Consider the following 19,649-nt stretch of genomic DNA (forward strand, 5'->3'; position numbering starts at 1 on the left):
CACCGGCACCACCAACACCGTCGATCTCCCCCGCCACCTCCGCCATGGCTCCGAAAGCCGACAAGGGGAAGGGCGTGAAGTCAGCCGAGGCGCAACGGCTCGCGGCGCTGCGAAAGGAGCGGGCACTCTTCCCCCCTCAGCTTGACACGAAGGAGCTGAGGGAGTACTACTGCCTCTTCTGGTCGACGGAGACGCGAGCGCATCTGCGTACGAAGGTACTCTCAGCTGCCGCTTCGAGATTGGCTCCGAACGGATATCCCTTCTTCGCGTTGTTCTTCTACTGCGGGCTCTGCCCGCCCTTCTCTGAATTTTTCTGTGATATCATGAACACCTACGGGTTCCGCCTCCTTGATTTCACCCCCAACGCCGTTCTGACCATGGCAGTTTTCGCACATCTCTGCGAAAACTTTGTCGGAGTCCATCCAAATGTAGCTCTTTTTCGCCACTTCTTTATGCCCCGAGTCGAGAGAGGAGAGCCTTTATCCGGCGGAATCGCCTGGATCTCGAGAGTCGGCAAGAAGGAGGCTTATCTGGAGGGGGAGCTCCGTAGCAAGTGGGAGGAATGGAGGGCAGATTGGTGTTGGATTGTCGAGGAGAACCCGCAGCCATTTACCGCTCGGCGCCAAGCCCCAATAGTGCGCGGCAACGATTGGAGCAACGTGATCCCGGAAGACGATAGGCTGAAGATTGCCGTCACCCGGATCCTTCGCCTCAGGCTTGCCAGGCTCACCGTAGGCGCCGTTGGCGCAGATTTTCTTCGCCGCCGCATCGCCCCCCTGCAGGAGAGGAGGAGACCCGCCTGGGAGTTCCAGAACTCGGCGGATATCATGAGGCTGCGCCCGGGCCTCAACTTCAACTTCACCGTCCTGGAGCTGGACGCGATGCTCCTGGAACTGTTCAAGCGCGATCCTCAAAATCCATTCATGTTGCCGCGGGATGTCGTTCCGCTGTGCGACAATTCTTCGCTTGACCGCATCCGTGCAATGATGCCGCTGTGCGACTCGCATGGAATGGAATCGTCCCAACTTGGCAAGAGCCTGCAGACGACGTCGTGCAGGAGTTCTTCGACAGCTTGGTAGAAGTGCCGGTCCGCCCCGATGAACAGAAGAGCCTCACTCGCGACACCACCGATGCGGAGATGCAGCGCATCGCCACTAGGCTAGAAGAAGCGGCGGCAGCAGTTGCCGCGGGCGAGTTTGGATTCACCGTGCAGGAGGCAGAGGCAGCAGAGGCGGCAAGCCTTGCCGAGCGAGAAGAACTTGTCGGTGAGGAAGAGCTTGTCGGGCCCGAATCTGAGTCGAGCGAGCCGGCCGAGGGCGCGAGCGATCCGTTGCAGATCGACTCCTCCTCCTTCCCACCTTCAGGCAGCTCGCCGCAAGCGGAGCCCCCAGCTCCAGCAAGAAGGCGCCTCCGCAAGGCCGGCGACATAGCGGGGCGGCAGACGGGTCAACAGCCGCCGCACCGCGCGACGCGCTCGACTGCTAGCACAGAAGGAAGGAGAGCCCCCGCGCAAGTACATTCAGAGATTCAGCCGCGTAGAGCACAACATCCCAGATGTCCACCCTACCGCGGTAATCAGAGCGTTCCACCAGAACGTGCGAAACCGTAGGATGCGGGAGGAGATGGTGATGTGCAAGATCAGAGACGTCAGTGAGCTATATGCCCTGGCCGACAAGTGTGCACGTGCTGAGGAAGGGAGGAAACTCCCCGGAGAGAATATAGGAGCAGGAGGATCTGATAGTGAAGATACTGCCCCGGCAAAGAAAAACCGGCGGCGGAACAACAAGAAGAAGAAAGGCAAAGAGGTGCAAGTCGTTGATGAAGATGCCGTCGCCGGCCTTCAAGTAGGCGCCGGGCTGGGGCTCTTCGGAGCCTGGCGCAGCAGCAGCGGCGGAGGGATTGGCGGTCGGCGTAGCGCCTGGCGCTCCTGCGGCCTCGGGGCCGTCAGTGCGATCGCCAGATCCCTCGCCAGCTTCTGCGGCAGCAGCCTTGGCGGCCTCTTCGCCGGCAGGATCATCAGCGCCGGCCTCTTCTTAGGTGGCAGCGGCGTCATCATTGTTGCCGCGCGCGTTCTCCTCGCCGGCGGCCTCGGTTTCCATCGGCTCCGTGGCAGATGGATCTGGCGACCGGAAAAGGGAGAGAGGTCAAGTGAATATTCAAGCAGAAAATCAGAAGAAGAAGAACCCAAGGGAAGTTTTTAAGCGAGAAGATTACCTGTACTGGGATCTGTAGCCGCGGTCTCCGCCACCGGGGGGTCGCTGGTGCTAACCCTTGCCGGAGAACTGTCCCTTGCCGGAGAATTCTCCCTTGCCGGAGAATGCTCCCTTGCCGGGGAATCCTCCCTTGGCGGTGTAGTTGAAGCAGATGGCATTTCGGGAGCGGCTTCCGGGCACTCCTGGTGAGGCTGCTCTGCTCCTACACAAACCAACAGTCAGATATCAGCAAAGAAAGGGCACCCATGCGCGCCTGACAGTTAGAAGTAAACTATATACTTACGCTGGGGGCTGCGCTGGGGGCTGCTTTGGGGAAAAGTTGTCGGGTCCGGCAAGGTGGTCTCAGACACGTCCCCTGCTGTCGTGGCGGGCTCGTCCTCAATGACGATCACCGGGACCTTGGCTCTCTTCGCCGCTCTCTGGGCCAAAGTCCTGAAAAGGAATGGGTTCGGAGTAAAGCAAGATCAGATACAAGACAAAACAACAAGAATTGAAGAATTACAAGTATAGCAAGGGATCTTACTCTTCTTCTTCCTCGTCAGAGCTGAGCGCGGAGAGATCGAAGTCCAGCTCACCTTCGGTGCGACGAGGCAGAGGAGAAGGCTCCCTTGGCCGCTTGGCAGGAGCAGTAGTGGTGGACCGGGAAGACCCCGCTCCAGTTGCCGCAGCGGCGTGAGGTGCTCCTGCGGCAACAGTGCTTGCCGCGGTCGAGCGCGTCGCGCGGTGCGGCGGCTGTTGACCCGTCTGCCGCCCCGCTACGTCCCCGGCCTTGCGGAGGCGCCTTCTTGCTGGAGCTGGGGGCTCCGCTTGCGGCGAGCTGCCTGAAGGTTGGAAGGAGGAGGAGTCGATCTGCAACGGATCGCTCGCGCCCTCGGCGGGCTCGCTCGACTCAGATTCGGGCCCGACAAGCTCTTCCTCACCGACAAGTTCTTCTCGCTCGGCAAGGCTTGCCGCCTCTGCTGCCTCTGCCTCCTCCACGGTGAATCCAAACTCGCCCGCGGCAACTGCTGCCGCCGCCTCTTCTAGCCTAGTGGCGATGCGCTGCATCTCCGCATCGGTGGTGTCGCGAGTGAGGCTCTTCTATTCATCGGGGCGGACCGGCACTTCTACCAATCTGTCAAGAACTCCTGCACGACGTCGTCTGCAGGCTCTTGCCAAGTTGGGACGATTCCATTCCATGCGAGTCGCACAGCGGCATCATTGCACGGATGCGGTCAAGCGAAGAATTGTTGCACAGCAGAACGACATCCCGCGGCAACATGAATGGATTTTGAGGATCGCGCTTGAACAGTTCCAGGAGCATCGCGTCCAGCTCCAGGACGGTGAAGTTGAAGTTGAGGCCCGGGCGCAGCCTCATGATGTCCGCCGAGTTCTGGAACTCCCAGGCGGGTCTCCTCCTCTCCTGCAGGGGGGCGATGCGGCGGCGAAGAAAATCTGCGCCAACAGCGCCTACGGTGAGCCCGGCAAGCTTGAGGCGAAGGATCCGGGTGATGGCAATCTTCAGCCTATCGTCTTCCGGGGCCACGTTGCTCCAATCGTTGCCGCGCACTATTGGGGCTTGGCGCCGAGCGGTAAATGGCTGCGGGTTCTCCTCGACAATCCAGCACCAATCTGCCCTCCATTCCTCCCACTTGCTGCGGAGCTCCCCCTCCAGATAAGCCTCCTTCTTGCCGACTCTCGAGATCCAGGCGATTCCGCCGGATAAAGGCTCTCCTCTCTCGACTCAGGGCATAAAGAAGTGGCGAAAAAGAGCTACGTTTGGATGGACTCCGACAAAGTTTTCGCAGAGATGTGCGAAAACTGCCATGGTTACAACGGCGTTGGGGGTGAAATGAAGGAGGCAGAACCCGTAGGTGTTCATGATATCACAGAAAAATTCAGAGAAGGGCGGGCAGAGCCCGCAGTAGAAGAACAACGCGAAGAAGGGATATCCGTTCGGAGCCAATCTCGAAGTGGCAGCTGAGAGTACCTTCGTACGCGGATGCGCTCGCGTCTCCGTCGACCAGAAGAGGTAGTAGTACTCCCTCAGCTCCTTCGCGTCAAGCTGAGGGGGGAAGAGTGCCCACTCCTTTCGCAGCGCCGCGAGCCGTTGCGCCTCGGCTGACTTCACGCCCTTCCCCTTGTCGGCTTTCGGAGCCATGGCGGAGGTGGCGGGGGAGATCGACGGCGTTGGTGGTGCCGGTGGCGATGGGGGGCGGAGCGTTGCTCTCTTTCGACTTTGGGAGAAAGGGGGGAGCGGCAGAGATTTCCGAGAATGGAGTAGCAACTGGCGAGATGGGCGAACCGCCCCTGTTTCCCCTGCTTATAAAGAGGGAGCCGGCGGACATTCCACCTTTCTGAATAAAGAAACCACCCACGATCTCTCCCACGACGCCGCATTCGACGCGTGCCGTTGGGGGAGGGCGCGGTGGATACGGAGTAAGATACGGCATAACCCAGGCAGCACGTGCCCGTGCCCTGTTTTGGGCCTGGCCCAACAGCGCTCGGCACCGTGTGTGGCCCAGGCCCGGGGGCTCCTGTCAGTGTACTAGAGTAGGGGTACCCTAGTATCCCGAACTTGTGCACGGGCAAATGCAGCACCCCGCGGCAAGGCTTGCTGGGCGACCGCCAAGGTCCTCTGTGGTTCCTTTGGAGCCATTCAAGAACAAAGTATTCAAACCAAGGAGACAAGGCCCCGGCAAGAGGAGCTTGCCAGGAAGGCCAACCAAGGCATCTCAAGGAACTTGCCGCGACGCGCCATGTGTGCCGGCGAGGCCCGGAAAGCGAAAAGCTTCCGGACACGACAAGACAACGACCGCTGCAAGGCGCTTGCCACGGCAAACTATCACCCTGTACCCGCGCTCCAGCACATCTACCAACGTGTCGTCCTGAGGCCTTTCCAGGCGCGCGTAGCAAGAGGCTGTGTAGCCAACGGTGCAAGGTGGCAAGCGACGCTGACAAGATTGCCATCGTGGCGAACGGTGGCGTCCCTGACGGTCCCTTTCTGCACTATTTGGGCGACGCAGATGGGCATTTAATGCCTTTGTCCCCTGCCGTCAGGGTTAGGTAGGATACACTGTACAGGTAACTGTACCTACCGCAACACCTTTCCATTTTTACCCTCCTCTGTGTTGCCACCTGTCGGTGACCCCTTGAGCATATAAAAGGAGGCCCATGTGCAACGTAGAGGGGGTTCGGTTCAGCTCGATCCGAAGCCAGAAGAACACTCACGCTCGGTCTCGTTAGCAGCTAAAGTGTACTGTAGCACTCAGCGCTCCCGACCAAGAACTCAATACACTCAAACATGCAGCAGTAGGAGTGTTATCTCTCCGGAGAGCTCTGAAGCTGGGTAAACTGCTCGTGTGCTTCGCCTCGATCCGCTCTTCGTGCGACCTCCACCCCCCGCCAAACCGAAAGGGGCTCGGTCCGCCGGTCCCATAGGTGTTCGTGGATCAGCTTCCCCGACACAACCCGTGATTAATAATAATGATCAAGTTTAATATTTGAATTATGAACGTAGGCCGAAAATGTCGTACTCATCGGACGACGAAAACCGCCCGGGGGAGTGCGACTGGTGCCACGACGACCGAGGTATCTACGACAGGTTCATTGTGCTGGACGAAGATCGTCGCTTCAGCATTAAGCTCGAGGAGACCTTCGATGTTCATACGGTACGCAACCGACGATAATAGTTTTTTTCGTAATTACTCATGACTTCAACTATTTTAATCATGACAATATTTTTCATCTTTTCCAATTCGACTATCTTATCCCGTGCTTTGCAAGACGCTATGTCTTGGAGAGGATGGGTTTGGAAGACCATGAAAGTTTTGAAACCAAAAAAATTATCCTAAGTACCCATCATGGTGTGGATTTTCAAGTAAAGCTGTACAATGCTCAGAGTGTAACCCATTTTGGTTGCAAAAATTGGGAAGCACTTTGCAAGATGTATGGTTTTGATGAGGGTATGCTTGTTACCATGGATCTTGGTGATCCTACAATCGAGCAAGAGAGACCTACGATTTTCGTCCTTGTGGATACACCTCCAATTCTTCCCCCATGTGAGCTTAGCATAGTTATGAAGTAATTTATATTGTTTATTTCAAAATAGTTGACAACTTATTCTCCATTGACAGCTTATTTTCATTCTTCAAAGAATGTGCGGAAGATGGTAGACAGAACCTGCTACACCGAAGGCTCCGAACTAACTTATCAGGAGAAAATCATCTGGTCGCATTTTGTACTGATCTTGAGAATTACAATGTCTACAATCGAACTCCTCAACATTATGGTCAATACGTGCCACTAGTGCACGTGTTGAACTACGGTAACTACCATGGAGATACCCTGGTAAGATTTTTGTACTATTACAACATCCGTGCATCTTTTTGCACACTTCTAAAACTAGTACATCATATCATTGCTAACTACAAAGTTATTACTATGTTTTTCAACAGATAATCCCGAATGATTGTGTGCCTCATCTGATGTATACACACGGTAGCCTTCATGTTTTGAACATACAACTAGGTCGTCCTACGAATCTCAACTGTCCATACCGGGTTTCTAAAATAAGTGGAGACATGAGAATCAAAGAATGGAAAAAATGTATGGACAGTCGTAAGGAGCTTCTTGGAAGCAACATTAAGCGAAGGGCAAAAATTGGAGACAGGATGATCGCCATTCTTCATAATGGAGAGTCGGGGTCTATATTGTTTTATGCTATTTTACCTTAAGGGTGTTTAGGTCCTACCTGATACTGATGATCATGTGTTAAGAACAATTATGTAGGGTTGGGTTCGATGACTATGAGGATGATGATCGTATGACTTATTATTAATAACGAGTAGAAGTTGTATGATGATGCATGATTAGTAGGACGAGTACTTGTTATTATATATGCTGATGTATGCGAGCATGCATGAGTTATTATATCAGCAGGTAAAATGAACATATATAGCAGCAGCGTTGGTAAACCAAGGACAAAGATATAAGAGAGGACACTTCTCTCTATTAGCTAGCTAATATAACAACCTAAAAATAACCCCCAAAATCCCTAAAGCAGCCCATTTCCAAAAAAAACATGGACTTTTGGTCCCGGTTGGTGCCACCAACCGAGACCAAAGGCCCACTGACTGGGCTCGGCGCACAGAGCCACGTGGAGGCACATTAGTCCCGGTTCTAGTTTGAACCGGGACTAATGGGTGGAGGTATTAGTAACGACCCATTAGTCCCGGTTCATGAACCGGGACTAAAAGCCCTCACGAACCGGGACTATTAGGTGTTTTTCTACTAGTGCTACTTTGCTCCGGTGCCAAATTAACTCATGCAATGAAACAACACTACGTGGGAGAGAGAGAGAGGACCGAGGTAATAAAAAAACACTTGTTTGGGTGAGTGAGAGGCTGGTGTAGTTGGCTTGATTGATTTGTTTATACATGTGGGTCTGTGTGCACAGCGGTGCCAACTCTCTCACATCGCGAAGCGGTGCCAAAATCTTTTGATTTGACATCGATGTGTATTATGTGGCATACTTTTGCGAAATATGGCATCGGCCGCATAGTGGAAAGGCAACAAATGCCCAAGCTCTTCACGTGCTCCTAGTTAAATGAGAGGAAACAGAATGAGAGAGAGAGAGACAGAGAGAGAGGGAGAGAGAGAAAATATCACTAGCCAGCAAACCCTATCGTATGAGCGAATAATATTGGTACCTCTTGATGACACAACAATCTTATACAGCCAGTTGCTCTAATATGTTCTCTTCTTTTGTAGATAAAAAATGACCCGAAAGTGAAAAATGTGCTGCACTATAACAATCTCATCGAATGCCTTGATCTCCATCTTCCAGAAATTGATTTGATCGACTACCGAGGCAGCACATCTGAGATTAAATTGGCCAGGTTCTTTGTTCTGGAGGCAAGTGTGCTCAAGGTAATGAGGTTTGGCATCCTCTGGCGCAACAGTGAATGGCGTGCTGATCACCGCAAGGGTCTAAGCCTAAATGACAAAGTCTCCGCAGAAGCTGAATTTTTTTTTGAAACATCAAGTGGCGAGAGACTCGAAAACTTATTTTCCCATTAGTGACTTGTCAGGGCGGTGGATTTTAGTCTGTACGATAATGCTGCATCCACCTAAAGTAAGGAACGTTCTTACGTAAACTTCCTAGTAATTCCCTCTTCGTAGGTGCAACATTGCTCCTAACATTTGTAATATCAGTTTGAAACTTATAATATTGTCGTGTCCTATTCCTTCATTTTCAAAATCCTACGAATCAAACAGGTCCTGAGTTGGTGATGATATTGTGCCTCCCATCTTTCACCAATAGCCGTCGGATCTAGATCTGACGCATACAAACCAAGCTTCTCCATTTTTGCAAAAAGATGCCCACACTTGTTCCCTATTTACAAACAACTCCTTGTCTTTCACAATCGGCCTTATCTCCTCCCCACCACATCTAGAAGGTTGTGGAAAAATCTAGCGCGATGGCCGCTGCCGGCGCCATCCACCCCCAATCTTGGTGTTTCTGCAATGCACGGGCATCTACGCACCGGAAATTATGTCGAACAGGGCTAGTTGTAAGCAGGCTAGCTCTACAACCATGATGATAGTGACTGCAGACGGTGAGGCTGACTATGGTATGCCGAGCACGGCGCCTATACTCAGGTGTCATCTCTGGCGCACGGTCTTGTCACTTCACTGTGAGGAGCAGCACATAATAATTTGACCAACGGGTAGTACAGTGCTAGTACTCCTACTACATTGGTAGTACTACTACTAGTACTAGTAGCACCACCGTCTGGATTTAGGAGTACTACCACGTCCATCTGGATTTTAGTATGTGACTAGCAATATCTAGCAATGCATGTCACAAAAAATGTACTACACACTATGTAAATAAATACATGGTGTTTTATTCCTATCGGCGAGAGAACTTAATGTCTTTTTGCTAACTAGAGTAATAGGATTACATGCAATGAGCTAAACACTACATGTCATGTTTGGTAGTCTCGAGTCATTGAAAGCATGCACGGCCCACATCTCTCATTGGTTTATATGTCACGAAATAAGAAACAAGGAGGGAGTTAATGCACCATGCCTAAGTGTTTTGGGATTATTTGGTTTTCGTAAGGTGACTTACACAACATTTTTGTTTACATGCATTAACATTGTATTGGTTAAATCAAAGGCCAAAACTTGGCACAAAATGCAAAGGGGACCAATAAACCAGTAAACATCAAACTTCTCTCGTTTGGCTCCAATTAGAGGTCCGGTGAGATGACTATACTGCACTGGCACGGAGGGGGACGCAGCTTCATTGACTTACTGCAACTGCCTTTGGGTGAATGACACGTGGGCCAAGGGGTGGCTGGCCCACCAATCATACAGCCAAAGGCAGGTGTAGTAGAGGGCCGAGGAGTAGTACGAAATCCTATGCACCTACGCACGCTAACCAAGGGCAAGAGTGATCACTCGAATCACAGGATTAGTTGACTAGAATCTAAGCTAGACCATGGAGGGGATGAGCGCGAGCATCAGCCGGCTGTGCTATATGGTCCATGATGCCGGCCTGCGGCCCGGCACCGAGGAACGTCTCCAGGTATTGCTTGAGGCCACCAGGGCGAGGGGACGCTTGGACGATAGCTTCGTCTCCTTGTTCGACGAGGTCCTTGTCGGTTTCCCCGACAAGTTCACCGTCATCAAGAAACTCGTGGACGACTTTGACGTACGCCTCCAACCGACGCGCCCAGGCTTTGCGATGCCTGCCACCCGCAACAGCCACTATGGTGACAACCTCTTCGACGCACTGTTGGCCCTGCGACTGCCCGCCGTCGCACCGGAGAAAGTCCACCTCGAGGTCGCGCTCACCGCGCAGCGCCTGGCGCAGCAAGACACCATCGACATAATCACCCACGTCTACGTGCAAATCGTCCACAAGGACTACTACATGCAAGAGGAGGACAATAGGAAGCTGGCCTTCTTGGACCGCAGGGCAACCTTGGACGGCATTGTTCAGAAGCACGTTGAACTCGCCGCCAATGCCGCTGCTCCTCACACGTCGGTTGGTGACATGGCGCACTAGGGCGTGAGGATGTCGTTGATGGATCCGTATGTATTTTTATCTTTCCATCAAATACATGTAGTAGTATATGGTACTACTAGTAATTATCTTACCTTTCGCATCAACTTCATAATTTTCGTACGTACTCCATGCATGAACGGCGCCAGAACCAAATTTCTCATTACTATAGGCAAAATTGTTATTTTCTATCTATCAGTCGCGCCATGGAGCAGAACCAAATTTTACAAGTTACGAATTAAAAAGGAAAATCCTGTCGTGTTTGCGTCGCACCCCCACACGGTTGGTCCGACACGCTGCTCATGGGGGAATGCGTGCGGTGTTGCATTTTCACTTACAAGTGGGACTGCAGTTGAGCAAACCGACTATCGGCAAACCCCCACCCCGCCCACCGCGCGATGGCTGAGAAAATAGGAGGGAGAAGAGATGGTTGTAGCATGGACTCCAAGAAAACTGGTGTCGGATGGGACTCATGTGGGTGGCGTGTGCCGTACTGCTAGACATGAATGCTAGTTATGGCCCATGCCACCCCACTATATCGAGCCTATATCGAGGTACAGTATGTAGAACAAATTTCCTGGAGTCCGTGCTCAGCCCTCCTCTATCTCTCTTCTCAGCCAGCCAGCGGACGCACGGAGCCCATCGTCTGTTTGCTCACATGCGGTCCCACATGTCAGTGAAAACGCAAGAGGACCCACTGAACCTACACATCTTTCACCTCGACGTGCTGGTGATGAAAAACAAATCCAATAAATATTTTCGGTGGCCACTTTTGGAGTTACTCAAGTGTAGTAAGATTCTATTTATAGTTTAACCCAAGATGCACATCATGTGGCTTCAACTACCACTCTATTTTCTTGCATGACACGACATGGATGCTGGATGTCCCACGTGTCGGCAAAAGGAGGAAGAACCCGACCAAATCTTCGGTTGTGCTCTCGGATTAAGTGCTAACTTAAAAAATTTATTGTGTACTCCCTCTGTTCCAAAATACTTGACTTCCATTTGTCCAAAAATGGATGTACCTATATACTAAAACATGTCTATATACATCTATATTTTGACAAATAAAAGGCATGTATTGTGGAATGGGGGCAGTGGAATGGATGCAAGTTTTTGTATTGGGAAGAAGAGTACATCCATATATTGATAGAGCGCAATTTAGTAGATGTTCTAGCACTTTTAGCTAGCATAGAGGCTAGAGATGAGACTAGTGCACTTGTTGATACTCCTACTAGAATAGAGGCTAGACATGAGACTAGATGCGAGGAAGCAACGTCTACTTCTTTACAGTCGAAGAAGAAAGAAGCACACAAGATCGAGCCTCCGCAGATCAACAATGAATGCATCGAGAAGGAACTAATCCAACTTACAGGAGCAGTTATGGAAGTTGGATATCTTCTAGAGTAGTAAAATGTATTCTTGTGGTTCTTGTTTTCTTTGGTCTTGCTTTTCTAGTCAAAATTATCGTTGGAGTTCGTCCAAAACCGAGGTCCATTTGGGGTCGTGCGTTGGAGTTGGCCTTACAAGTGGGACTGCAGTTGAGGAAACCGACTATCGGCAAACCCCCACCTCGCCCGCCGCGCGATGGCTGAAGTTAGAGAAACGACGAGGTTGAAGAGATTTCTCTAGCACGGATTCCAAGAAATAATATGGTGTCAGATGGATGTCATGGTGGTGGCGTGTGTCGTACTCCTGGACGTGAATGCTTGTTCTGGCCCATGCCGCCCTACTTCTCCTACTACTTACTATATAGTACTAGTATCGAGAATTCGAGGTGCTGGTTATGTACAGCGAACACATTAACATATGGCTACAGTAAAAACACCCGCCCGACGCGCGAAGCATGTGAAGCTAGTACAAATAGTGTACTACTATTGTTGATTGGCCTCATCCGATAACCTGTTGCAATGCACGTACAATTATGTATTCGAAAAATATTTTTTTGCCTCGTCGCACCAGTCACTCAGAGAAGCGACTCAAAAGCCATTCATAAATTTAGTAAGTTTATCACAGGCATATCATTTTCTTACATACAACAGGTCATCAACCCACATCGACAATGAGGATACATTATAAATACTAATGTTTTCACCACACAACAAATAACAAGCAATGAAATGAACTTCAACTCAACCATTCCTCGGTGTTAGAAACGCTTGCTTTGAACCACAAGTGATTCTCTGGGACGGGCCATCCATTGTCGATCTCGAGACCGACGAAGGACTGATCATCCAGGATGAAGCGGCCTACTATATCCGTACCAGGGTAGGGAATCACCCAAATGTCCAAGGTATAGACACAGTTGCTTCTCATAAATGGTAGTAACGTTGTGTCAACATCTATTGGATCGCCTTTCACCATCGTTGGATAGTTTTGTCCAAGGAAGAGCGAGTTTTCTCCAAGACTATCAATTCTGTACCAGGGAGAAGGAGTTGGCACTAGCACACTAGTATCCATCCTGAATACCATGCAACGGGTATTGGAATAGGTCCGGAGAGTGCGACTATGGGATACTACACCTGCTTCCTTGGTAGTAAGATCATCAGTGGGCTGTATACACACAAGAAGAGGTGATCCATCGGAATTTGTTGCCAGGCGCCATAGAATATATGGGCGCTGCTCGTCCTCATGCTCGTGATCATCACCATCGTCGTCTCCCCCTTGGTAATAAAAATTTTCATGTATAGGTGGTGGAATGTTCACAAGCCCTTGGAAACACAAGAAGAAGGTTAATTAGTAAAGGGAAACTTGCTAACCCGCATGCATGTGGATGAAACAATTATAATTACGGTGGAAGACAAACGTACCGAAATCATAAGCATTCCATGCAAAAACAGTGCCACGAGTGGTGGCAGCAAACACAAGGCCCTCGTATTGAATTGCATCACAGTACTCATCTGTGTACAGAAACTGAGTTTGGAGCAATATCCATCCAGTCAAACCACGAAGGATGGAAACAATCTTGTCGAAGATAGAAACAACTTCATAGTTGTTGTAATTCCAAGAGCGGTTGGGAACTCGACAAATTGTTGTCTTCCGTAGAAGATAGTCACCATGATCGTACTTGAACGTGCGTACAATACCGGTGTGCTGAACCTCTAGGCAGTCTGCTGAGACTTTTGGAAGTGGAACCCGGTCATGAGTGTACACATTCACAAGTTCCCACTCGCAGTTGGACCCAATGTAAACAACCCAATCTCCATTTGCGCCTGCCCAAGCCTTACCCTCAAGCGATGGCATCTTAATATCATATGTATCATTATCAAGCGGCAGCAACTTGCACAAGGCGAGGCCTCAGTCGTCCCCGCGCCCGTCATCAAGGTCACGGCAAAGAAGATAGGGGAGATCAAACCGCTCCTTGACTCGTGGGTTCCTTGTAATGATGTTATTAGTTGAGTCGAGAATGGGCTTGAACGAACCTGCCATGCTAGCCGAGGTGATGACGTCGCACCGATCAATGAGTTCCTCTACCACGTCATCTTTTAGATCGGGGCAAGAATAACGGGGTCGTTTCCGGCCTGTTCCCTCCATGGAGGAGACGAGATCGAACAATGGAAGAAGAAAGGGTGAAGGGCTGGAGGAAAATGGAGGAGGGAGAGGAAGAGCGTGCGACATCAGTTCCAAATCGAGAGGGAAAGTCGAAGAGTCGATGGACGGTTGCCAATTTGCCACGGTTCACGAAGAGGTGCCCCGGCATAGACGTTCATTTGGAAATACTAGTAGAAAAGGACTCATCATCGTCTCACTGGTATGTTGGTACGGGACCACATGTCAATGAAACATGGTGTGTAATTTCTTGTGCAAAATGCGATCTGGCCGTGTTGGCCCGAGGTGCCGCATTAGTTATCGACCTTTATTTTTTTAATGGCGTGTCATTCAGTTTTGAAGCACGACTAACTGGTACTGTATGCAGAGAAAATATGAACTACTCTACCACTACTCCACCTCCAGTACTAGTAGTATAAAATAGATATATAGGCTGGAGGTTCAGCACTTTCTTGCTAAGGGCTGCCCACTTACTTCTCACACTACCACTGAGGGAGTCCCGGACTAGGGGGTGTCCGAATAGCCGAACTACCATCATCCTCCGGACTCCAAGACTATGAAGATACAAGATTGAAGACTTCGTCCCGTGTCTGGATGGGACTTTCCTTGGCGTGGAAGGCAAGCTTGGCGATACGGATATGTAGATCTCCTACCATTGTAACCGACTCTGTGTAACCCTAGCCCTCTCCGGTGTCTATATAAACCGGATGGCCTTAGTCCATAGGACGGACAACAATCATACCATAGGCTAGCTTCTAGGGTTTAGCCTCCTTGATCTCGTGGTAGATCTACTCTTGTAACCCACATCATCAATATTAATCAAGCAGGACGTAGAGTTTTACCTCCATCAAGAGGGCCCGAACCTGGGTAAAAACATCGTGTCCCTCGTCTCCTGTTACCATCCGCCTAGGCGCACAGTTCGGGACCCCCTACCCGAGATCCGCCGGTTTTGACACCGACATTGGTGCTTTCATTGAGAGTTCCTCTGTGTCGTCACTAATAGGCTCGATGGCTTCTTCGATCATCATCAACGATGCAGTCCAGGGTGAGACCTTCCTCCCCGGACAGATCTTCGTATTCGGCGGCTTTGCACTGCAGGCCAATTCGCTTGGCCATCTAGAGCAGATCGAAAGTTACGCCCCGGGCCGTCAGGTCAGATTTGGAAGTTTGGACTTCACGGCTGACATCCGCGGGGACTTGATCTTCGACGAATTCAAGCCACAACCGAGCGTGCCGCACTGTCACGTCGGGCATGATTTAGCTCTGCAGCCGGACAGTACCCTGGAGGCCGCACTCGAAACCATTCCGATCTTCAATTTGGAGCCAGCTCCGCAGATCGAGGATGGATGCCTAGACACCGCCTCGGGGGCTGCAACCTCTATGGCGATAGAGCCGAACACCGATCTTGTCCCCCATGAAGCTCGTGACTCCGAGGTGCCGGACTCCGGACCTCCCGCGCCCCCTCCAGTCGGATCCGATTGGGCGCCGATCATGGAGTTCACGGCAGCGGACATCTTTCAACGCTCACCTTTTGGCGACATCTTGAGTTCGCTAAAGTACCTCTCGTTAGCAGGAGAGGCCTGGCCGGACTGCGGCCAGGACGGTTGGGATGCAGACGAAGAAGAAATTCAGAGCCCGCCCACCACCCACTTGGTAGCCACTGTCGACGACCTAACCGACATGCTAGATTACGACTCTGAGGACATCGACGGAATGGACGACGATGGCGGAGACAACCAAGAACCAGCGCCCACCGGGCACTGGAAAGCCACCTCTTCATACGACATATACATGGTGGATATCCCAAAAGATGGGAACGGCGAAGAAATAGCGGAGGATGACCCCTCCAAGAAACAGCCCAAGCGCCGGCGTCAGTGGCGCCGCTCTAAATCCTGCCATAGCAAGAATGAGGATTCCGGCATCGGAGACAATAATACACCGGATAGCGCCAAAGACAACCAACTCCAGCAAGATCCAGCACAGGAGGAGGGGGACGCCAGCCCTCATGAGAGAGCGGCCGAAGAAGAGGTAGAGGACTATATGCCTGCCTCCGGAGACGAGGCAAGCCTCGACGACAATGAATTCGTCGTGCCTGAGGATCCCGTCGAACAGGAGCGTTTCAAACGCAGGCTTATGGCCACGGCAAACAGCCTCAAGAAAAAGCAGCAGCAGCTTAGAGCTGATCAAGATCTGCTAGCCGACAGATGGACCGAAGTCCTCGCGGCCGAAGAGCATGAACTCGAACGCCCCTCCAAAAGCTACCCCAAACGTAAGCTGCTCCCCCGATTAGAGGTGGAGGCATATGATCCCGCTTCACCAGGAGACAATACGGCTGATCGACCACCCCGTGGTCGCGACAGAGAGGCCTCAAGGCCCTTCACTACACCCGTACACCGGGATCGCTCGAAAAGCACAAGGCCACAGGGGAACACTCCGGACCTGCGAGACATAGTGGAGGATAAGGCAAGACAATCAAGATCGATCTATGGATCACGTGGGCGCCCCACGATACGTGACGATCACCGTCACCCCAGACACAGTAAGTCCGGCCGGGCCGAACACAACAGACAAAGCTCTTTTGAGCTCCGTCGTGATATCGCCCAGTACAGAGGCGCCGCACACCCACTGTGCTTCACAGATGAGGTAATGGATCATCAAATCCCAGAAGGGTTTAAACCCGTCAATATTGAATCTTATGATGGCACAACAGACCCCGCGGTCTGGATCGAGGACTATCTCCTCCACATCCACATGGCCCGCGGAGACGATCTCCACGCCATCAAATATCTCCCAGTCAAACTTAAAGGACCAGCCCGGCACTGGCTTAATAGCTTGCCAGCAGAGTCAATTGGGAGTTGGGACGACCTGGAAGCCGCATTCCTCGACAACTTCCAAGGCACGTACGTGCGACCACCAGATGTAGATGACCTAAGCCATATATTTCAGCAGCCAGACGAATCGGCCAGACAATTCTGGACATGGTTCTTAACCAAGAAAAACCAAATTGTCGACTATCCGGATGCCGAGGCCCTCGCGGCCTTCAAGCATAACATCCGCGACAAGTGGCTTTCCCGGCACCTGGGACAGGAAAAGCCGAAATCCCTTACATCACTCATGACTCGCTTCTATGCGGGTGAGGACAACTGGCTAGCACGCAGCAACAACCTCAACAAAAATTCTGGCAGTCCGGATATCAAGGACGGTAGTGGCAGGTCGCGTCGCAACAAAAACAAACGCCGCATTAACGGCGATAACAGTGAGGATACGACAGTCAATGCCGGATTCAGAGGCTCTAAACCCGGTCAACGGAAAAAGCCATTCAAAAGAACAACTCAGGGTCCGTCCAATTTGGACCGAATTCTCGACCGCTTGTGCCAGATACATGGCACCCCTGAAAAGCCAGCTAACCACACAATAGGGACTGTTGGGTGTTCAAGCAGGCAGGCAAGTTAATTAACAAAAACAGCGACAAGGGGCTACATCGCAACAACGAGGAAGAGACCCGACCGCCGAACAATAGAGGACATAAGGGTTTCCCCCCATAGGTGCGGACGGTGAACATGATATATGCCACGCACATACCCAAAAGGGAGCGGAAGCGTGCACTCAGGGATGTATACACGATGGAGCCAGTTGCCCCGAAGTTCAATCCATGGTCCTCTTGCCCGATCACCTTTGACCGAAGGGACCACCCCACCAGCATTCACCATGGTGGGTTCGCCGCATTGGTTCTAGACCCAATCGTCGATGGATTTCATCTCACCAGAGTCCTGATGGACGGCGGTAGCAGCCTAAACCTGCTTTATCAGGACACAGTGCGCAAAATGGGCATAGACCCCTCAAGGAATAAACCTACCAAGACGACCTTCAAAGGCGTCATCCCAGGTGTAGAAGCGAGTTGTACAGGCTCAGTTACACTGGAAGTGGTCTTCGGATCCCCGGATAACTTCTGAAGCGAGGAGTTAATCTTCGACATAGTCCCGTTCCGCAGCGGCTATCATGCCTTGCTCGAACATACCGCGTTCGCAAAGTTCAACGCAGTGCCGCACTACGCATACCTCAAGCTCAAGATGCCAGGCCCTAGAGGAGTCATCACGGTCAACGGAAACAATGAACGCTCCCTCCGAACGGAGGAACATACAGCGGCTCTCACAGCAGAAGTACAAAGCAGCCTTTTAAGGCAATTCTCGAGTCCGGCTGCCAAGCGGCCGGACACAGCTAAGCGTGCCCGGAGTAACCTACAACACGACCACCTGGCACGTTCCGAGCATGCATAGCAGTGCGGCCCCAACCCCAGCCCCTGTAAAACATTAAGAAAGACCCTTCGCGTACTAAATTACGCTCTGAAGATACCATGGGCATGGGGCAAGGGGCTCGACCACGATAAGCCCAGACTGCGGCTCAACCGCACCAGGGGCTCTTAAGTGTGTCGTTTCTTTTTCTTTTTCTTTTATTTTTTACCTACAGGACTCCGTTCGTCAGAGGCCCTGTCCGGCAGCAGACATGCCGAACCCACGATGCAACAGCCAGGGAAGGAGAAAGGCTACAACGAAAATCCAGGTGGTCTCCATCATGAGCATTAAATCTGTTTTATGCATTATTCCGTAGCCTACCCCTAAAGGGGGACATGTTAAACAGTCCCATCCGTTGCTTACCGCACCACTTGTATCGTCCTGCACTTACATCAGTTTTTATTGAATAAAGCAATGCAGCACATTTTTGCTTCCAATTGCATTTCTTTCTTACACACATGTTCATCTATGACATGTTGCATCCGTATGTTTTGGTACGGCTAAATACACCAGGGGCTTATGTTTCCCGCGTTATGGTGTGATAAGTCCGAACACTTTCACAAGTGCGGCACCCCGAACTTATAGCATTATATGCATCGGCTCCGAATCATTTTCTTGGGTCAATAGTTGGGTTTACCCGGCTCCCATGTTTTGGTACCTTACGTTCCGTTTTATCGGCTAAGGTAGCACTGGGAGAACCACTGCGATTGCGCCCCAGTTGAGCTAGGTTAACGCCTCAGTGGAGAAAGCTAAAACTGACCATCATGATGAGGCGAGAGATGGTCGCTGTTCGAGAGGTTCTTTGCGAGTCCCTAAAGACTTATGCCGCTTCGAGCGAGGAGCCGGATTCTGTCCGGCCAAGGCGTGGATAGCGCCCCAAATTCTCCCTTCCGAAAACTAGGGGCTTCGCCGAAATTTAAAATTATAGAATTCTATGGCTAAGTGAGAGTGTTCAAGCATTATAAGTCCGGTTTCCTTGTTCGTTGTGTTGAGCGCCTCCCTCGATGGACCCAAATATGGGAACAAGAGTGCCAAAATTTATCCCGAACACCCCAGCACTCGTGGCATGGGGGCTGAAGCCGACGACTTGCCATCTCTCAGATTTGATAAACAGCCGCACAGAAGGTAATATTTTAAATTAATAAGTGTTGCTTCGCGCATATGAACTTAGTTTTCAGCGCACAGGATAACAAAACGCGAGTCTACTCAAAAACTTCTTCTTTGGAGCACTCACCCGCAATAATGCGGGCGCCCTTCAGCACACTCCTATAATACATCTCAGGTGTGCGATGCTCCTTGCCCTCTGGTGGGGGGTCCGTCACAAGCTTCTGGGCATCCATCTTGCCCCAGTGCACCTTTGCGCGGGCAAGGGCCCGACGCGCTCCCTCAATACAGGCGGAGTGCTTGATAACTTCAACCCACGGGCACGCGTCCACCAGCCGCCGCACCAGGCCGAAGTAGCTCCCAGGTATAGCCTCCTTAGGCCACAGTCGAACTATGAGGCCCTTCATGGCCTGCTCGGCCGCCTTGTGGAGCTCG

The sequence above is a fragment of the Triticum dicoccoides genome, chromosome 7B (genome assembly GCF_002162155.2).
Source record: "Triticum dicoccoides isolate Atlit2015 ecotype Zavitan chromosome 7B, WEW_v2.0, whole genome shotgun sequence".
Lineage (NCBI taxonomy): Eukaryota > Viridiplantae > Streptophyta > Magnoliopsida > Poales > Poaceae > Triticum > Triticum dicoccoides.